The 17,880-nt window shown below is 45.3% G+C and overlaps 1 pseudogene across 1 annotated transcript in view; it reads left to right on the forward strand.

Annotated features, from left to right (window-relative positions):
- The first annotated feature begins 3,841 nt into the window (after window positions 1-3,841).
- The window catches only part of LOC144169490 (neural cell adhesion molecule 2-like), a 250,270-nt pseudogene continuing 236,231 nt past the window's right edge, over window positions 3,842-17,880 (forward strand). Inside the window, exon 1 of the transcript XR_013322458.1 lies at window positions 3,842-4,463. The product of XR_013322458.1 is annotated as a neural cell adhesion molecule 2-like (transcript). The remainder of the gene's footprint in view (window positions 4,464-17,880) is intronic.

The raw sequence follows: 17,880 nt of genomic DNA on the forward strand, positions 1-17,880 counted from the left end.
CAAACCTTTCCGGCCCGGACCGGGTGCGGGCCGTATTTGAAAGCACCGGGCCGGGCTCGGGCGGGCCGGAGCATGGCGTTTTCGGGCCGGGCCGAGCCCGGGCCGGAAAAAGTCGGCCCGTGCAGTGCTCTACCTCAGCGTAACTCATAGCATTCTCCTTTCCATAGCCCGTTAGGCGACCTAAAGAGGAGGTTGTCTGCGAACCTTAGGTGGCTGAGATATTCCCAATTGATTCTCAGCCCTGTTTTCCTCCCCTTAAGGTTTCTGAGCATATTCTTCAGGCAGGCTGTAAATAACTGGGGAGATATTGAGTCCCTTTGCCGGACACCCTTTTGTATAGGAAACTTGCAAGTTATTTGGTGGAGCTGTATAGTTCCCGAGAATTTGTCCCAGAGGCTTTGAAGAGGGCAATCCAAGGCTCGTCTACTCCGTGTTCACGTAGCGCCTTTATTACTCCTGATGTGGGCACTGAGTCAAATGCTTTTTCATAATCTATAAATACCATACACAGCGATGTACTATAATCTGAATAATCTTCGACTACCTGAGTAGTAAGGTGAATATGATATAAATTTGAGAAACCTTTCCTGAAACCGGTCTATTCTCGCGGTTGTTGAAAACGTAAAGTGGGGGTTGTGCGATTTAGAATTACCCTTCTAAATAATTTTTGGGTAGCTTGCAGCAGGATGATAAGTCTGTTATTTTTAAGCTCTTTGGCATCACCTTTTTTTATGTAGAAGAACTAAGTTCGTATTTTTCCGCGCTTTTGGCTCTATTGAAGGTCTCACGCGCATCGAGAATAGGGCTACGAGCTTTAATGGATAGCACAATGTGCTCTCCGAGGCGTGATATATCAGCCTCAATGCCATCATCTCCTGAAGCTTTGCCTTTTTTCATTGCTTTGAGCGCCGTTGCAATCTTATCGGTCGTAACCGGCAGAATCTGACCTATACCAAATATCGGAAAACTTGTCTATGAGTCAGGGTCAGAAGTGTAGAGTTTTGTGTAAAATTCCTGGGCTATTTTGAGTATATCATCAATAGTGTTTGTTATGTTGCCATAGGCACCCCGAAGTGCATGCCTACTATTTTTTGCCAATAGTGAGCTTTCTTCAAAATTCCCCCGTGTTTGAATGTCCCTCCATCTTTTGCAACATTAAATGCATGGATGTCAGCAGTGTTGCTTTTGTTGATAAATTTGGGCAACTCTGCCATTTCTATTCGGACCGCGGACTGCAGAGTACCATTTGTTCGGCGCTTGTCAATAAGGTCCTTAGTTTTCAATGATATCGTGGACTCATAACATGGGCTCTTTTTCTCCTAAAGCTAGAGCTGACTGAATGACCGCATTTGTGAAATGATAATTGGCAGTGGGCACATCATCGTTTTCATTAAATAGCACGGGGAATTTCTTCTCAAGTAACAATCTGAACTCTTCCAGTTTTCTTCCCACAGAGGGCACGTTAGGCGGCTTCCGTTTCAGCATCTTTATTGTGTCTCTTCGTAAATTTCGTTGCATACCACTTCTGACCATTCTGTGATGACTTGTTTTAACCCAGTCAATTACCTGTACATCGTGTACCATGCTTGGAGTGCCAGTTAAAATGAAGTCGATTTCGTTTCCTGTTTCACCACTTGGGCCTTTCCAAGTACATTTCCTATTCGTTCTGTTGCGGAAGAATGTATTCATTATTGTAAGGTTATTCGTTTCGGCAAAGGCAACCACCATTTCTGCGCGGCTGTTTCTAGACCCTAGGACATATTTCCCTACCGCACACTCGTTTAGCTGGAGTGCCCCTATTTTCGCATCGAAATCCCCCATAATGATAAAGTACCAAGTTTTTACTTCATTAATTTGCCGGTTCAATGTCTTCGTAAAATACGTCCACAATCTCATCACCGTAAGTTGATGTAAGTGCATAAGCCTACATGTCATACAACTGGTGCTTTTTGTTGTGCCTGGTAATGAGAGACGCTACACGTACATTCATGCTGCACAATCCTACCACGTTCCCCGCTATAGCCCTACGAACCAAAATTTCTACACATAAGTGATGTGTTTTGGAATGCCCCGATAACAGAAAATATCTCCACTAGAGAGCACCACAAATGCCTTCTCAACCTTCGTTACCTGGATGAATCCTATTATGTCCTGTCGAATATCAGATAATTAATGTAACAGTACGGATGACTTTGCTTCGATGGAAATGGTTCGAGCATTAAATGTAGAAATAAACAAACCAGATTGGCGGCGTACCCGGACCCAGAGATAATTAGCACCTGCTGCACTACTGCTTGCCTTCCCTCCGCCTTGGATTGGGGCAATCCAGCTGCTGGGGACTGAATTTCGATGCCGTGGTTGTACATTCACTTAGGAGGTTTTCGGCAAATTTACTCAACCAGGGTTTCCAAATCCTTATCTGGTGAGGAATTGCTTATTGCCGTACTAGGAACTCTCGCCTTGTATGGTTGCATCTCCCTAGTTGAGTCTCCCCCGTGGCATCGGGCGATGTCATGACAGGACCAGGTAGCATTTCGCATCTGCTAATGTAATGGATGGAGGTTGCTGAGCATCAAAAGCTCAGAATTTGGGACGCGCTGTATTGATGCGCACGCACTGTGACATCTACAAAACATTGCTTTGTATTGACCTGAAGGATACTTTGATGACGGAGGTATAGTCGCTCCCACAAGCACATTTCCAGGTGTAGGGCGTACATGCAACGCACTACAGGCGTAGCTTGGCGGATCTCTGCACTGTGTCCTGACAAGGTCTTTTTCGAATTGACGTAAAAGTGAGGCGGAGAGGAGCATTCCCTTAGGTACGTGCGTCACACTAGAGGAGCGGCATAGCGGGCCCTTGTGGTTTTTTTTCCTACCACAGGACGCCTGTCCCGACAATTACCCAGCACATTTTCCGGGAGCGAGAACTGCAGCTGCGCGACACTCTTAAACCATCCCAGTATATATTGCGAAGGCCATAATCCCATGTAATGCACGTGAGCCGTATTACCCGTTCATGTCTTTCCTTGCGCGATGTTGTGTAAGCGGGTTCGGAATGCGCAGCAGTCGCCTTGCGTGGTTTACAGCCAAAGTGTGCGTGTTTTTATACTGTTCAGCAGCAACGCATTGTGTGTTTCATCAGGTTTCAAGAGAAAGCTCGAATGTTGTATTCATAACTTGCGTGCTATGATACGTTGAATTTATGCGTAATTTTTCCCGACAAAATGGCGTCAGCAGACTCGTGGTGCGTTGCAAGTCATGCCTTGTTCACTTGCCCGAAATTCCTATCAGCCAGCAGTACATCAGCAGTAGCTAGTAGAGTTGGCTTCTGGATTATGTCTCTGATTGGGAAGCAAATTGAAAAAAAAAAAGAAATCCTCGTACTAAGGCTTGCAATCGTGCCACTTGCGCGTGGCTGCTTGTCGAAGCTGAGAATTTCAATTTTCATTTTCATGTATCAATGACCGCGGCCTGACGCCAACAGAAACTCCGAGTGTTCTCTCCAAACAGTAGAAGAAACGCTCAATGCTCGCCGAATTTGGGTAAGGAAAATTGTGAGAAACCAACGAATTGAAACGCGGCAGTTTCCCGATCATTGAAAACAAGAATGGGCAGTTGCTCTCGGAGTTTTCATCCTAAGGAAATCGCAAAAGGATTAGAGAAATTAGTTAACGAACGAATCATCAGCTGTACTAGCCGGCCGATGGTCACCCGGGGGACCAAGGGACCCAAACCGGCAGTTTCATTTTCCCGTCACGGGATGGCGCCGGTCTCAGTGGGCGCAGCCCTCTGTCAGGTACAACAAACGAGAGAGAGGGCTACTCGCACCAGAGCTTGAATCCGGCGCTTGCGGACCGCCTGCGATATTCCGCGCGCAGCACGGGCGGACAGGAGCGCGCCACAGCGGCTCGCGCTTTCCTTTTTTCTTTCCCGCGCGAACCCCGGGCAAGAAAGCGCGGGAGCGGCGGGGAAGGCGCCACCACCGCCACGAGCAACACCGGGCGGCGGGCCGGGCGTCGTCCCCAAAGAGAGTTTGTCGCTCACAGCGAAGAGGAGCGGAGCTGCTCCGCGTGAACCTCTTTGATCGCAGCCGCCGACACTTCGCCCCAGAGCGCCGAGGCAGCAAGCGCGGGCTGCTTTGAAAGACGCCGCGCCGCGCGCGCCAGCGAACGCTCATCTCTCTCTGTGCAAACGCTGTTGTAGTTTTGAAGTCTGTGTGTGCGGACTCGCTGATCAGTCCGGGGTGGCATATTTTTTGCGGCGCCTCGTGTAAAGCGACCGAATAAAGCAGAGTGGAAGTCGCGATCAGTGGAGAACTGAGACGTGTCACTTCACTGTGAGACGGGACAGCCGCTACAATGAGTCCTGGACGCTCGTGGGTGCTGATGATCGTGCTCCTACAGGCGCTCGACACAACAACACACCTGGGACGGGTGGCAGTGGCGACCGCACATGATGACGGTGAGCATCCGAATGTTATTGCCTGTTGTAATTGCTTCTTTCGGATCAAAAGTTTTATTTTGCTGGATAACGGCATTGGAAAGACGTTTCTTCTGCCTAATGACGACTCTTACGTCCTGTTTTCTGTTTTTATCGGAAACGTTTATTTAGTCATCTTTCTTGCGACGCCACAATGGCCATTACCGTGCAAAATCAAAAAGAGTAGATGTAAAACTGATAAAATTTCTGGAAAAGCAGTCGTCGTTAGCAGCGGCAAGTTATCTATGGGTTGATAAACAAAAAAGCGCCCCATTAGCTCGGTGAAATCGGGGAATTGGGTTGGAACGTACGTTTTTATAATATTGATGTGAGGTCCGCGTCCGTGTTCGCGGCCGCAATTTATCTAGAAGGCTGAAGCAAAATGTTCCTCCAAATTGGCATGACGTTTTCTCGAAACGAACGCCGAGTTTCTTCTCTGTTTCTGGTACGCCAAGTTGGACGCCGCTATTAAACTTCGGTCCCGCGAAGTGCTTTGTTATTGTCTATCTCCATTGTAAGCCGGTAGAAAGGCATACACAACAACACACACACACACAAATTAAAGCCCAGCTTAGTTGTAGAAAAATAACTGGAAAGTTAAAAATAATCACTTTTCTTTTAAGACTGTCGCATTTATCAAACTATCGTTTTTTGTGTTTTCTAGAAAAACTTTAGAAAATGTGTTGCTTGAGGTTCACAAAAGGATCAGCAACCTAGCCCTGGTAAAAATTTTAGCTCTATGAGTAAACCACTGTAAAAAAAACAAATAAAATAACTGCCATTGCAGAGTCACAGTCTGCAGGTTGGTTTCGTTCTAAGGTAATCCTTGCTTTCAATTTAATTTATAAGGTAGCGCATATTGCCAAACTTATTGAACATGTTCTTCGGTTTGGAGCATTATACAAACCACATTAGGTTATCGTAAGGCGCGGGAATTATTCGAAAAATTACCGCATGCATATTCGCAGCACAAATCATCAGTCGATCATCCGGCATTGTTGGAAGTCATGGAAGGTTTTTCAGAAAAGGCGTGAAGTGAAAAATAAACAAGTCGATGCCAAAGCTACACGTACAGGGAGCGTAAAAAGGTGCCGAAGATTTTATATTTCTTTTACCTAGTTTTAACTAAACAACCTATTGTTGGACACCTCACCGTGAATAGGCACGTCACCAGGGCTTGTGCCATAGCCTTTATGCGCAACCTATTCAAAGTGGCGCAAGAATACACTGGCTATATACCCTACCTTTGGCTAATTACGAATTCTCACAAGGATTTACTTCATTTCAGCTTTACACGCTTTTGTGGTCAGAAGTTTAAGGGGTAGATAAACTTTCAAGAACTAAAATACCTGCAATCACCCAACTGCTTCTCCCCTTACTACAAGCTTTTCGCGCCAAAATTTAAAATACTTCGCTACACCAGACGGTACAAGCACTGCTGGAGACAAATTCCTTCCGAAACGGGTAAAAAGAGGTGACAGGTTATTTGCGGCATTGCAGACTTACTGTGAATAATACAGACAATTTTTTGTGCAGTGTATCGCAGTTCCATGCAGTCTTGTTGACGACCTGCGAGCCTATTTACGCGGGTGTTTTACTATTCGTTTTTATGGCGGTCATGTGGATAATACGACCATATTGATAACGCGTTTTCGAAGCATAAAACAATTAGCCATTTTTCTCACAGGCTTGACTGGCTGTAAACGGCAACCATATAGCTGTGTCATGCACGTCATTAAACCGAAGCCGGAACGACGCCGTATGCAATGCAGCACGGAACGACTATTATAATTTATTTTACGTTCATGTCTTGCAAAATACCCCTTTCTAACCTTATAGTTACGTTTAACGCTGTATTAAACTTATTTTGCGTATAAATACTTAAAAACAAATTCTACACTCTTGCGCATAATGTAAGAAACTGCAGCCAATATGCGTAATGCTGTTTCCTGTTCGAAAATACGAATATGACGGCAAAAATTATCACTGTTTACATACAGCTTTTTTGCCAATCTCATGTGGGGACAAAACAGTAAACATAGTTGCAACAAATGTTTGGACATTAACGCAACATTTTCTCCAAGAAGAAGTGTCCGCTTCGCATCCTTAACCGCGAAAAAAAAGTATTTTCTGTACACGTGACACAGTTCAACGAACGGACACCGCGCTGCGTAACACAGGGGATAACTTTATGTGTTTATATTATGCCAGAAGCTACGATCAATAACGTTCACTTCTCATGCTTTTCGTACTGTTCGCTATAAAACTGCTGTTATAAATCATTTGAACACAACTTATGCTTAACGGTATCAGGTTAGCATTCGCGCCGTTCAGAACTAAAAACCAGTGGGCAAAAAACAACGAAGAAATAAATACTTCCATTACAGGACTACCTTAAAGGTTGTAAAGTACTGTGAAGTTTGTTCTGCGTTATGGCGCTTACGTTAAATTTGCATTAAATGTGCTAGAGCAGGGGGACAAACGTAGCAGCCAGTAATTTTAATGGGATATATGGGCGTGTTGTAGCACAGGCGCATGATTATTTGTTCGTATCGATAATTGATCAATATGCAACATAGTGCGCACAGCCATTTCTGTTTTTTGACGCCATCAGCAATGCCACGAATGAATTAAAGCGGCGGATGTTGTACCGGTGAGCAGAATAAGTCTATCCCGTACTCCGGCTATGGGCCATTGGTACCATGGAAACCCCGAAAACCTCACCATAGAATTTTTTATTATGTCTTTTTCCGGCTCAAGTACGTGAATTCCTACTCAAGAACTGCTAACGTGCGTCTGGCCGTCAGTGCAAGTTGTCCCAGTTTTCCAGTTTCAAAATAAAATCGCGTTTACGCGATTTTATTTAGTAGAAAAATTAATTGGAAAATGCTGTCCTCCTCTCTTTACGCTCGCCCATTTTCTGTGGCGTTTTCGTGTGACGTCAGGAGGGGATGAGCTGGCAATCGGCTGCGCCACGGCTGCGCTACTGCACGGCTCCCCGGCCGACAGAGTCAGTCGGCCCAGCGTTTCGTCCGCCGGCCGCCGGCGGGTCGTCGCAATCAAGGAGGTTAAAAAAAATTGCTTGGTCGCAATTCGTTCGGTTAATTGAAACGAAACCAGGACACGTTTGTGAATGGAAGAATGTGCCTTTCTTTACTTGGTTTGTTTGTACACTGTATCTAGCTCCAAGTCAAGGTCGCTTCACACAAGCGCTGCACAAGCGCACATGCGACGCTTCGCTGACTGGTACGCCAGTAGGAAAATATAAGGCCTCTTGAAGGCGGGAGAAGAATCAGCGAAGTCAATATAGGTACTAAGGAAATAAAATCAACTGATATTTGTACCGTACAGCGTAAAACTAGGGCGCGGGAAGCCCTTTTTTGCGCTGGGCGAACAAGCACAGCGGTCAGCAGCACGACTACGCATCTGCGAACGCTTTTCCGTCTAATAAATGCAATTGCTAGACGTGAGCTACTGTGGAAACTCGGGCGACGCTTACTGCACGATCGCAGTACAACAAATAGTCACCTAAGCTGCTTGAAATGCCAAACTAAATAAAAGTGTAAACCGGTTGTACAATATAAACCCTATATTAGCAAGACCTTCGCGTCCCGCTTCGTGGCCTAGTTGTCTGGGGCGCCTGGTATGTCACCGCAAATGTTTGGCAAGTCACGAGTACGAATCCCCGCGGGTACATGCTTTTTTTTTGTAAGTAACTTTTTTGTTTTCCACCGATGTTTTCTATATTGAGTTCACCTTTTTTTGGGCCGCAGCGTTCATGGCTACACGAACTAGTTCACAAAACGCTCGCAGGCTGGCACTGGCGCGCTAGCGAGTTCTCGTTGGCGTGCTGTTGCCATAAGCACCGACTGCTTGCAGGCAGTGGGCACACGCCAGAATGAACAGACCCTTGGCCTGGTGCGAACACGCTTTTTACGATACAGGCATGAGGGAGGCAAGCTCCAAATATGGGGGAAAAGCGCATGACATTTGGGCGTCTGCGGGTACGCGGAGGGCGTTCATACACTGCGTAGGTCTCGGCTAGTGAATGCTACGACTACAAGCCGTCCTGGGAAGCTTATCTTGTGCATGTTACAGCCGACAACATGGCAGAAGCGCGGTACGATGATTACTGAGATATTGAGAATGCCCATCCAACAACGCCATTGGTTATGTTTTACAGAACCGAAACCGAAACCGAAACTTGTGTGATTGCTAACCTTGGGCATCGTCCAATCACGGCGCCCCTCCTCCCAACGTCACAACCTTAGTTGGTGCGGCCGCCGCAAACCGCGCATGGTAGTTTTTCTTCTTTTGCGCTTTGTAAAATAATTACCGATTTGTCAACCGGATAAACGATGAAATGTGTGCTAATTTGAGCCAGTCTACGCAGTGCAAGTAAAAACGGGAGCTTGACAAATTCACTTCAGTGTCCCTTTAATGTATTAGGTGCGATGAAAGGCACTCACTGGAGGGAGTGGAGTGGAGTGGATATACTTTGTATAGACGAGCTTCAGGCGCTGACGGTAAGACGCCCGCCCTGTGAGCGGCCTCCTCTAGTCCGGGAAGCCCTGGTTCGCGCTGGCTGCCCTTGCCCTATCCACCACGCTACGCTGGACCGAGAGGTTGGAGTTGACCAGCTCCAACCAGTTCTCGTTCAAAGCAGTTTGAAATTATTTGAACGAGAACGCAGTTCTCGTTCAAATAATTTCTACGGTTATAGTTCTTCACAACAAGAAACTTGCGAATAAATTGAGGACAAACGATTTTGCGGATGAAATCTGGTTTTAGGTAACGCAATGGGCGACTCCACAAAATGACCGAAATTATTTCCCGAAGTCAAGAAAATTTCTCGCCTTGTTCCCTGAACTAGGTTGAACCGACATTGCATACACTGTTTAACTGTTGGTTGCGTCGGACATCAATAAATGAGGCGTTTTTTTTTTCGAAGTGAGTCAAATCCACCTAAACAGAATTTGAGATTACAGACGAAAGTTTGTCACCGCAACTAAATGCAAAGCTGTCAAAGCTATTATATGACATGTTTTACATCTCAGTTAGGGAAGGTTTACTGCCACAAGTAATTAAAATTATGAGGTGGATTTGACCGATTTGAGGATGGCAAGTTTGGATGTGGCGCTCGTATTAAATTGATACATTCATTCTGAGAAGGAATTTTCATGAAAACTTTATTTAAATTGACTTCTAAGAATGGTACGATGGCGTTTAGGCAGAAAAGGCAATAAAAATATGCAGTAGGACTTCAACAACACTGGAACTATACATGAAGCGCGCGTCAGTCGTCTTGGAAGCATAAGCAGCTCTTTACTAATTATACCGCAGGATCACTTCGTTGGTAACGCCTGAAGACCCTCACGAAGTAAGCAATCTCTCAAGTGCCTTGCCATAATTTTACAAAATCCTTCACAAGAAGGCTAGTCATATCTTCTTCTCCTTCACCGTAATGAAGTGGCTCGCACCCACAGAGGGTGGCGGGTTTTCCAGGGCACGTAAGCGGTGGCTTTTTATTAAGTAATAAAATGTTAAATATGGCCGTAAAAAACAACAACCACATTTTCTCCATAGCCGCAGGGGAGACCAGATGCAATGATCGTTTCACATCTCTCAGTTTCATTTCCTTGACTCCGTCGCCTGTTAACTTTGTCGTCCTCGTCTCGAAACAGATGTTTCACTGATCTCTGAATTGTCGCCCGTATCTATCATAAGCCACCTCCGCAAAGCAAAAGAACTTTCTCAAAGAGCCACGAATCAGTCATATCAGCCAGCCAAAAGCAAACTCTTATTCGAGAAATCGATTTGGATAATTTTGATCCGAGCTACAATAGATTCTGGATCATTTTCGATAGGAAGTACGATCTGCGTACATGTTTGCCGGACGTTATCTCACCTGTTTTGTTGCAACTTCATCTCTATGGGAAAGTTGCCGAAATTTTCTTGTCACTGCCGTTTTATCTGACTTAGTTTCGGTTTTGGGATCTGACTCACTTAAAAAGAACGCCTCAAATATCTGGCGAACAAGCTGGTAACATAAAATTTGACAGGTTGGTTTCGCTTTCATCCAACGAAGACTGTTTCTCTTATTAGTTTACAGAGTATTATGAGCTGTTTTTTCTGCCCAATCAACACACGCGCCTTATAAATTGCGTTAAAAGTGGCGCCAAGCGTAACAGCATTGGAGTATATATGCGGGGCTTAATAGCTATGTATAAATATTGTTTTCACGTTAACATTTGCTCAACTGGAGTAAAATAAATAGGAAATGTTACAAAAAAACGGCTATTTAGACAATAATATAACCAGAACAAGAGATTTTTTAGAATGTGGTCTTTCAATCAGCAGCAATAGATAAATTATTCGACAGTCGTAACAAGATCACAGTGGCACTTTTATCGCTTTTATTTAGATTTAAAACGCAATAATGAGCAAGTTACGTTTTATCACGCCGTGTAGGGCAGGAGCGAGATATATTTAATGAGACGAAGCAACGTGGAACACTGCATACGAGGTGCACTAGTATCCAAAATATTTTTTTATTTTACTTTATGATACTAGCACCATAGTGTACAAGGGGCTTAGATTGCATTTATATATGTAGTTATCATTGAATTACCTATCAAAAGTTTTCCAGCAATGCCGAGAAAAGCTACATAACAATCTTTAATAAGCTGTGGCACTAAAAAACTGGGGATATTGAGGACTTGAAGGGACATGTTCGAAGCAGGCTAAGTGGTGCCACCAAAATGGCGAAAAAGAAACTTTTTGGCACGTATACTGGCAGTATAGATTTAAATTGACATGGGTAGAAACGGCCTCATTAATATATATAAAAATCCGTGAAATTGACTGGCCAGTCTACCGACCCAAGTATTCGCAACAAGACTTGTGCCAGGGGTTCCTTTCAGCGTTGATGTCGAACATTGTCCTCTACGCGACCGCAGTACAAACGGAACCAACCTTTACACGGGTGTAACATTGAAGAAATCGAAATTATTTACATTTGATACGATCTTCTTTCGTCAGTTGGATCACATCCGAATTCCCTATCAACCTAATAGCCCACGCTGCCCTTACTCGGGGTCATTTCGTCCATTCATACATTGCGTGCGCTTCGTGTTTACAACGTACAACAATATCCCTAACACGTACGCCTCACTAACCAGTAATGTCCGCCCCAGCCAGATAACTAGATTACCATTCCGCCTAAGCTACTTTGAGGATAGATGATAATAGGTCACAGCACGCCTCTCGCCTGGCCTTCTACGGAAATGAAGCCGGTATCAACTTTCGAGCTCTAAATCACTGTAGCCCAACCCTTCCCCTTACTCGTTTTACTTTCGCGCGCACATTTTCTGATTCCAGACGCAGCACACACGCGGTCTGTATTTTCGCACTTTTTTTGTTCCTTTACCTTGGGCGCGGCTAGCTTAGGCCCGCTGCTCCGAGCCAAATGAGCCGTTGCATAGGGGGAAGGGGGGGGGGGGGGGCGCTCGAGGCAGCCATTTGAGGTAATAAGGTCACCCCAGGCTCCATTCGGAGCGGCTGTATACGTATATGGAAGGCAGAGGTGCCAAAAATGGATGTTCGCCCTGAATATTCCCGCTCTGACCTGATGTACAGCCGCTCCTAACTACCTCCGAATGCCCAACATTAAAATGCTGGGGTGCAGGGCGATGGCTTCGCATCGCTCTGGAACCGAATTACTTCCTATTGGAAGTTCATTTTTAGTGAGGAGAGAAACTGGTGGGACAAGTGGGACTTCCGGCTTAACACTATTTTTTTTTGCTCCGACGACCCAAAAATTTAGGCGGAAAAAAACAATATGCTCGACTTTACGTTAAGCCTTACGCAGGCTTGAGAGAAAACAGTGGTCCTTAATTTTGCGGACTACGCAGTGACCTAAAAAAGGCCACCACACATAAGAAGCTTGCCGCACCAATATTCTTCCGCCGAGGACAATTACGCCCTTTTTACCCCGGCCGCGACAAATTTGGGCTTAGGCGGCACGCTAAAGTCGACAATGCATATCCATAAATGGCGTAAAAGTTGTTGTTGCGGCTGTCTGGCCAATTTTAAGCGTTTAGCATTTTGTACGTGTTCTCAACGAGGAACGCCGTGTGCCCCTCCGAAACGCTTGATAAGTTAAACTTCAGCTGCCCACAAAAGAGCTATCAATAAGCGACTTTCAAGTACTCATACTTTTCATGTAAGACCATAAGTATATTGCATCTAGAAGAATTGCTTCCGATCAATGCGTTTGTGTAGAGTAGTTGAGCTGAATTTAAACTTGCTTGGTGCAGAGCGCTCTGCATAGATTCACGCGTTTTACGAACGTACTAGTTTTAAGTCTCTATAGCTTTCATACTTGGTATCAGACTCCTTTCAGGGATTATAAAAACATCTTCCGAACAATGCACTTGTGTACTAAAGCTAACGCTTTCTTGGCGGTACCAATAGCATTCGGTCAAAGCAGTAATGCATGTCCTCATAGACCTGTTGGTCGACCGGAAAGCTCTTATAATATTTCTGGACACACAGCGTGTTCCTGAAACCAAGCTTCCATTCTGTCAAAACGCTTCCTTGAAAATCGTGAAAAACTAACGGTTCTAGATAAGACAATAGACACATCAATTATGAAGAAGGAGAGCAGTAGTATACCTTTAGCTGATAAGCCCCGTATCGGTATACATTTAGATCGTTCGTAGATGCGTTTATTTAGTGCGCGAGAAATCGTCGCATGCGTTCGTTCTTCGTTTCCGATTTGGGTCTTTGAAGGTTTGGCAATCTACTGGACGCGCTTTCAGCGAAGGGTGGACGTACTTTCAGCTTTCGCGCTTCTCTCAACTTTCTTTGGGAAGGGGCGGTAAATTGAGTAGGAAAAAAAAATTAAAGCCGTTCTACTCAACGTGAATGCTATCGGAAGTGCAGAGCAGTGATTCGCCGTACGGGCTGTGGCGCCGTTCTTCGCTTTTTGCTACAACTCCTCACGCTTTTCCACTCGCTGTGTAACTCTTATCTTGATGAATTTAACGGAGGTTTTCTTCAATTCACTTCAATTTTCCCGCCGTCGCAGAGCTCGCGTCCCCTTTCCTTCAGCTTTTGTTTCCTGTTCTGCCCAGAACAGCACAAGCGGGAGGTCTTTTCTTTTTGGGCTTGCTTTCATCTCGCACTTGCTGGAGCCTTTCCGAGCCATTTTGAACGCGTCGCGTTTTGCTCTGCGACCACTCTTTTTCGCTTACTATCGTAAAAACCAACCAAACGGGCATTCCGTACGGAATGGATGCGGGGACTGCTGATTAATTACACATATTTTGCCGCAAATGTACCTGCAGTCTCCTATATACGCGTAAGACTTGAAGGTGGCGAAGCTGTACGCAACCTTCCCGACCACCACTAAGGTTTAAGTACACGATTGCCTCCGATTTGCTTCTTCTTCGCGGCCACAACATTTACTCCATCACCTTGGACGCGCGTACGCTATGACGTGTCTTTCTCGTTCCGAGCAAGTGTTGCCACGATTACGGCGAACGCTGGAGTTCCTTTTTTTATTATTTAATACTGTAAGCCTTTCTCAGGCTCATACAGGGTGGGCGTGAAAATATACACACTCGAGTAGAAAGCAAGCAATATCGCACATAACGAAAGAAACAGAATCCCAAGATGCTGGTGAAACTAAAACTGAACGATGGAAGCTCTTGCACAAAATCATGGCCAGGCCACAAAACATCATCGTGGCATCAGCAGGTGTTACAGTGATCAGTCTGTTCGGAAGCGCTCACAAACAAAAAAGGGCAACTTTTACTCTTCATAAAACAATCTTTCTACATTTTGAACAAATGAATCTGCAGAGGAAATGTTAACGCATTCACGTGGCAGTTTGTTCCACTCTTCCACTGCTGACGGGAAGAATGAATATTTAAAAGTGTCACAGCGTGACATGAATGGCCTGATGCACTTATTATGGTTGGTACGAAGGCAGTGATGGTTAGGCGGCTTTATGTAGTTGTCCTTATCTATGTTTAAACCGTTGTGATACAAAAGAAAAAGAAACTTTAAGGAACAGACACGGCGACGGGCTGCAAGGGTCGGTAAGCATGCCCGCCTGCGCAGCTCAGTGACACTGTCATGCCTCGAATACTTTGAATAGATAAAGCGAAGGGCCTTGTGTTGGACGTTTTCTAATTTGTTGGAAAGGTACTTTTGGTGGGGGTTCCAAACAATGCTGGCGTACTCGAGGCCAATCTTAGCCAATCTTTCTAAGTGGGTATGCTTGGCTTAACAAACGTGCGCCGGGGACGCTGGGCGGTCGCCGTGAATCATGCACACACGAGCGCTGGACCCTTTGTCCATGTCTAGAGTGCCGTCCGACGGTATTATAAGCACTCCACTATATCGACGTCCCCCGGCGTTTTGTGGCAAAATTGCCGCGTCTGGCAGTACATCGCTCTACATAACGTAAATGTAGGCAACCTAACTTAAACATAAGATAACCTAACGCACACAAACAAATATTTTAAGACACCAAAACTAAACTAAGACAAAAATTACTCCTCAAATAAATAATGAAAAAAAAACCCATGCAAGAGCCGGTCTCGAACCATCGACTTTGGGATCAAGGAGCTAAGTCGGATCCTCTACACTACAACGACAGACTCTTCGGCCGGTGCTAGCCTAGTGTTAAATATTCGAATGTCGTGGGACGGCACTCTAGCCATGCCTGCAACGATCAGCTAGAGTGCCGTCGGACGGCACTCTAGACACTACGTTGTTGTATTTTAAATGCCGGGTGGTCGCCGCAATCCTGGCTAATCTCCCTAGGTGGGCATACTTGGCTCGACAAAGATACTCAGGAGACGCTAGGCGGTCGCCGCGGGGCACGCACACACGTACTCTAGGCATTCTCTTGGTTTTGTTAACTACAAGGCGGTCGCCATGAGGACCGCGCTCACGGGCGCGCACTAGGCCATTTCTTCGTATTTTTTACTGCGTACCCAAAAAATTACGTTTTGTTAAACAGCTTTTCTGTTAATAATGGAAACATGTGTGACAAGTGCAACCGGTTCCAGGAGTTCCAAATGGCTCTGCATATGTAAACGTCTTGTTCAAGTATCCTCTCAATTCTTGGTTGGAAGGCTGAATCAAGAAACAAGCGGGTGCTTTTTCGAATCCTTTGTTTAGGTGCGTAACGCCGAGTGACTGCGGTGGCTAGATAGCGTGTCCGTGGAAGAGCATCGACGACAAGCCGGACCTTTGAGGTGCTCTGCACTTAAAACGACCTTGAAGTTCGGTGTAAAGCACTATATAGCGATACATGGGGTCATATAGAGGTATTTAATTAAAGCCTCCTGGTTCATTATACTTTGATAATTGACTTCCTATATTCCCTAGAAAAATGCCTTGCCGACGAAGCATTTACTAGTAGTACGGCAGTCAATTCTACAGGTACTCGGTATATTACGCGTTATAAGGGAGTATGGGGCCTTACGGAGGTATTTAGTAACGGCCCTTGGGCCTTTGGCTTCAGACCAGTGCTTTGGGTTCAGACTTTGGCTTCAGGCCAGTCAAAGTGTCTCCTTTGGCTTCAGACCAGTGCTTTGGCTTCAGACTTTGGGTTCTGACGAGTCAAAGTGTATCCTTTGGCATCAAACGAGTCAAAGTGTCTCCCTAGCATTTTAATTGCGCAATAGTGCAACCAACTTTAAAAATTCTTGGGGCAAAGGAGGGCGCCCTAAGCATTTATCCTATCGTGACCACTCAGGAGTTGCTGCAATTTTCGTGTGTGCATGTATATTTGCGCGAGAATTTCATCGTTGCGCACGTGTTCTTTGTCCAAATTCTGTAACGCTTCAATTAACGCCAAACTTGCATTACCTGTGTGAATTATAGAATGTTACGCGCGGTACCCATATCTTGAACAAGTAGTAAGTCTCCCAGTGAAACGTCCCATATATACGGAATTATGGGAATGCGGAAATCATACGGAGTATTACGCACTCAGGCGTAGCTAATGCAGATAGTCTTTCAAAAAACAAACCCATCCAATGGTTCCTCAGAATACAAACGTTTGACACAGCTTTTATGTTTTAGTCTTAATTAGAGCGCGAAGCATGGTACCATATGTTTGAAGTATGTTAACACAAAAGTGTTTTTTTTCCCGGATACACCAAGATTTCGCTGACGTCATATCCGTCACGGAAGTGACGCAAGTAGAACGAAGCAAGCGGCCTATAAAGGGTGAACCCCTGCACACAGGGTCTTCTTGCGGGGAAGCAACCTTTAGTACTAAAGAGTAGGTTACACTTAGGTTTGTTCGTTTTCGGGTTTTATATTTTAACAGGAAAGTGTTTTATGCCACCACACCACAAGATTTCACTGTCGTCATATCCGGCACGTTTGCCGAAGCAACCCGGCAGCAGGACGTCGCTCCCCAAGCACACCCACAGGACAGCCGCCGACCCGCAAATCATGCTCACCTGCAGATTTCGATGCACATTTCGCTTTCGTGTTTTGCCGATTCCCATGACAGAGGAATCAACCGCAGTTTTTTTTTCTCGTATACTTCGTACATACAAAATTCATACAAAGCATGATTGGGCATTTATGCTGGTCGTATAAAGATAACACTGGTGTCAAGTTTTCTTAACGTAATAACGTACTCTATTAGCACGGGTTGCGGGCTCATATCCTTGTTTATATTGCGGTGGTGTGCCAGCAGAGGTAAAAATTTCGTATTACCATATTTCCGTCCACAATTAACGTTTCGTGGGGATTGTACCCATTAACTCTGCAGTAATAAGAGTAATCAATTAAGCAGATCATTGAGGAGGCATTCGTCCTGCAGTGGACACAAACAGGCTGACGCAAACAATAATCAATGAACGTTCTTCTGAACTTTTGAACTGCAGCCGCCAGCGTGGATACTTCTGCATTTCATTGCGATAAAAAAGCTACCCGCCGGATTTCGAGGTCCAACACGCCATTTTCTGCGCTGTGTCTGGACCTCTACTCAACCGCGACGGGAGCTTACGTACGCCGAAAGGGCGCTATCCACCACCTGGGGCAGAGATCTCACGATGCTTCCTCCATTCCCGAAAGCGGCCCCACTCAAAACTCACTTCCCTTTTGTGTGTTCGCGATTCTTTCCTTACGGCGGACGCCATCCATCATCTCTCATCCGACAGGAAAAGGCAAAAAAACTTCTCTTTACGTTGGTTTTGTTTTGTTCTTCACAACTTTTCCCCGTTTGAACCACTGGTGTATACCGGCTCTGGAGTTCATAACAACGGCCTCGAAACTAACGAAATATAGACAGCGGTAGCAAAAAAAAAGGAAGATACTACAAACTAACGTTCTAAAAACTTCTAAAAACTGGCTCCTAATG

Source organism: Haemaphysalis longicornis, unplaced genomic scaffold (genome assembly GCF_048455015.1).
Source record: "Haemaphysalis longicornis isolate Haplotype H1 unplaced genomic scaffold, Haemaphysalis longicornis Haplotype H1 scaffold_2, whole genome shotgun sequence".
NCBI classification, from domain to species: domain Eukaryota; kingdom Metazoa; phylum Arthropoda; class Arachnida; order Ixodida; family Ixodidae; genus Haemaphysalis; species Haemaphysalis longicornis.